At 37.6% G+C, this 4,348-nt stretch overlaps 1 long non-coding RNA gene across 1 annotated transcript; it reads left to right on the plus strand.

The window, feature by feature from the left end:
* The first annotated feature begins 243 nt into the window (after positions 1 to 243).
* LOC114364188 (uncharacterized) lies at positions 244 to 2,784 on the plus strand. The gene is made up of 2 exons (XR_003656833.1): positions 244 to 379; positions 2,458 to 2,784. It is a non-coding gene; the product is annotated as an uncharacterized LOC114364188 (long non-coding RNA).
* Positions 2,785 to 4,348: the final 1,564 nt, after the last annotated feature.

Consider the following 4,348-nt stretch of genomic DNA (forward strand, 5'->3'; position numbering starts at 1 on the left):
TCTGATTCGATCACGCAGGTCTAAATTGAATAAATATTTTTGATTTTGATATTCGTTCCCTCTAGATAATGTTACATTTGATGAAGTCATTCATCTACAGTCTTGTATAAATAGTTTGGGGATGCAGCTAAGCTATTGCGACAGGATCCGAAGTAAAATGTAAAGTTATCTACAAACATAGTAACAATCATCTACAAGTACTGGTTTTTTTCTGGTGTCTTATCTGTTACTTATCCTCAGGGTGCCTCGTGGACTGGAAGACGTTTCTCGCTACCCGGAGCTGTTCGCCGAACTGCTGCGAAGCGGTCAGTGGAGCGTACAAGAGCTGAAGAACTTGGCTGGACTCAACATGCTGCGGGTGATGCGTCAGGTGGAAAAGGTATTTCAATTTTGTACTTTATTAGTTTTTTACCTTTTTCATCGTCAATCTCTACCTCTTCTTCAATCAGTAATTCGAACGTCACTTTGGGTAGATATATCATGGAATATTGATAATGTTAATATTGTTTCTGTCCATATCGTAGAGCGGCCACAGATTTCACCAATACATATGCAATTGAAGAGCCCTTGATTTGAGTGTTTAATATTTGGCTCTCCTGGTTTCCGCATACGCTTATTTTATTTTATTTACCATATTACGACAAAATTAAAACTGATTTGATGAACGCAAAAGGACTATAATAACGTCGATTGAAAACTGCTTATCCATCTGAATTTATCCAAGCAAACAAACTTTAATAGTCCCAAGTGAACATTATTAACTCTCGTTTAAGTTTCTGAAATGTAATTGATACAACAATTAGAACTCCAAGCTAAGCACATAAAGGTTCAAAACCAAATGCAGTTCCGATACTCCGTTTTCCAACTAAATTGGACCCGTTAGTCTCTATCACCTGAGGCGTATCATTACGGCATCTCGATGCAAACTTTGTTGTTGCAACTGTTGTTTAACCATTAACCAGGGGTTCCCAACCAGTGTCCCACTGACCATCAGCAGTTAAAATATACATATATTCCATTTTAAATTTCACGAGCTTCCGCTTGTCATGAGAGGGTTTGAGTAATAATAAGTAATATTAGTCCCATATTAGGATCACCGAACTTGTAAAGACAAAAAAATCACATTGATTGAGATATAAATGTAATTACCTAGTTGCTTTTCTAAATAAGGAACACTTCCTACTAAATGATACTTACTCATTTTAGATGCCTCCTCTGAAGGTTGGAAACACTACACTCGAAGTTGTTGACAATTATGTATACCTGTGACAAACAGTCCAATTAGGTAGGTTCAACTTCGAGAAAGAGGTCAATCGTCGAATCCAACTCGGCTGGGCAGCGTTTGGAAAGCTTCGCGATATTCTCATGTCCGAAATACCGCAGTGTCTCAAGACAAAAGTCTTTGACCAGTGCGTGTTGCCAGTGAAGGTATACGGATCTAAGACGCAGTCGCTTACTATGAGCCTCATAAGAAGGCTCAAGGTCACCCAAAGTGCGATGGAGCGTGCTATACTCGAAGTTTACCTGCGTGATCGAATCAGAAATGAAGAGATCCGTAGGAGAACCAAAGTGACTGACATAGCCCGCAGAATCGCTAGAATCAAGTGGCAGTGGGCGGGGCACATAGCTCGTAGAGATGATGGCCGCTGGGGCAGGAAATTAAGTTCTTGAGTGGCGACCACGAACCGGAAGACGTGGCGTGGGCAGACCACTGGTGGACCGACGATCTGGTGAAGGTCGCGGGAGGTGCCTGGATGCGAGCGGCGCAGGACCGGTCTTTGTGGAAATCCTTGGGGAGGCCTTTGTCCAGCAGTGAACGTCTTTCGACCGAAACGAACGAACTTATTTCAATTTCTTTTAGTGCTTTTTCGGATTTTTTAATAGTCCCTGCGAACAATAAAGAAATCAAAGTGGTCCTTGGTCCAGAAAAGGTTGGGAACCACTGAATTAAACTGAGGGCTGGTTTTCCAGGAAGAACTAGTATTTGTAGCTGTGAACTTGCCACTTTTAGTTCGTTGAAACTGCTTCATGCAGATGTTTGTTTACCGTTTAGTTAACCAAACCGTTTGATGTTTTACCGCAATCGCAAAGTTGAGTACATAGTACTAAAGGAATAGCTTGTTTTTCTGTATATTTGTATAAAGAAACTGCTACGCAAGCAAACAACGTTGGTTGAATGTAACTAACGATTTCCTTGAAATTATTTGTATGGCAAAAATATTCGTTATGAAGCAGGACTTTTACAAAGATGAAACTAAAGATGACTTTATTAACGCAGTTTCATTCGTTAGGTTAGGTTAGATTTAACAATAAATATCATTAGATTACAAAGATACAAAATAAAAGTAATCTTTTATAAATACGGATGCCAATTACTTCGTCATCAACTTTCACGCTACCCATGCTGTTTTTTTGTATTCCTCTTTTATCTTTCTTTAATTGCATTGTTTGGTTTAGGTCCGCGACGAGATGCGCACCAACGGCGTGGAGCCCGAGGAGCACCCCGACTCGCCCAGCGACAACGGGAACTGCACCAGCAACGCTTTCTACACTGAATATGTTTAAACACATGCGCTTACGCATGTCTGCCAAAAACAGAAGTACGTGGAATGAATTTTATGTATTATGGTGCGAGCGTCATCAACAATGATGCAGAGGTATTTCAGCTCTGAATAATATTTAGCAACCATTTTTACACCCTGAAAGCGAAATGCCGGCAGCTAACAGGCTAGAGCAATTAAGACCGTGCGCAAATTAATCACAACGGCACCTGTCGTTTTTAAACATAACAAATGACATTCAATCGTTATCCTCTCACCAGGCAGGTATTCCATCACCGATCGACCATCAATATAAAAGTTGGGCGGCTATTCCGTTTCTATTTGACATCCGAGAGGTTAATAACCTTCGATTGGAAAATGTGGGTATGAGCAATACGTCATTCCAACGCCCGCTCTGAATTTGGCAGATATGTGAAAAGTGTTCACGTAACAATAACAGTCCGACAGTTTAATCCAATTGATGTATGTTAAAACAAGATTAATGTATACAATCTATGTTAGCCCCAATCGATGAGCCTCGCTGGGTAGACGTACACGTGCGGTGGGACTTATAGTTCCTATGTGGGAATCAGAAAAGTATACAAAGTCCAGTATTAATTAACGTAATACAGATTACCTACTAACAATATAACTGAACATAACGAGTACAATGCCTGATATTCGCGTGGTGTAAAATCAGAAGCGTTGTTAACTCGAACACGTCGTTATTTTAATACTGGATTGTGAATAAACGAAAGAAAGCGAAGCGAGCAAAAATAAAAGCTATCGCATTTTGAAGTTTATTATTCTGCATTCCCTTTTCGGGTATTCTACATTAATTTATTAAAAACATTTCCATAAATGTGGATTTTTATTTCTATTTTCACCTTCAGATAATGTTCTAAATGTTATTTTTCATTCGTTCAAGACTTTATTTGTATAATGTAATCGCGTTAAGGTGAGTATAGATTAGAGCATTTCTGTATAATGTAACGTTCTTACGAATGATACAACACATGTAAAATATACCTACGATATCATAGCGACTCGGTTGTTCTATTACAAGTGTATGCTCTAGTCTATACTCATCTTTATACAGTGTGAGTCACGTTAAAGTGTACATATGAAAATAGATGAAACTAGACCTATTTTTATCGAGAAAAAAGAGGTCAATTTTTTTTTTAGATTTTTTTTAAATTTTTTATAGACTTTTTTTTCTTCCAATTACTTATTGTAAAGAAAACGAAATAACTTTTAAACTAAGCGGTATATTCTGATAAAATAAAAACAATAATAATGCTAAATAACGGGCGATATTAAAAAAATACATAAAATACACAAAAAATGCCTACAAATAATAAAAAATGATACTTTTAGAAAAAAATCTGCTTTTAAATTCGTGTTTTTTTGGTTATTTGATAAATTTCTCCAAAAAATGCCCCTATAACCGGTGGTTTTTATTACTTTGTATTATTTTCTATCGTATTACCTTCGTGAAACCAAAAATTGCATGTCTCTACCCCTATCACAACGTTTGCAATGATCGTTTGAACTAAGCCTCTCCGGGCGCGCCATTCAACGCTTCATTAACAACGAAACTGAAAATGGCTCTAGATTTGTAATTTTGATAAAGACAAATTAGATTTCAAATAAAAACAAAAGATTTCGAAGTAAAATAAGTATTTTAGTTAAAATTAAAATTGTCTCTACCTGTAGCGGAGAATAATGTTGTGGCAGGCCTTTGTTCAAACGATCATAGCAAATGTTGTGATAGGGATAGAGACATGCGATTTTTGGTTTTACAAAGA

This window comes from Ostrinia furnacalis, unplaced genomic scaffold, assembly GCF_004193835.3.
Source record: "Ostrinia furnacalis isolate ACB-3 unplaced genomic scaffold, ASM419383v2 OfSCF7361, whole genome shotgun sequence".
NCBI classification, from domain to species: domain Eukaryota; kingdom Metazoa; phylum Arthropoda; class Insecta; order Lepidoptera; family Crambidae; genus Ostrinia; species Ostrinia furnacalis.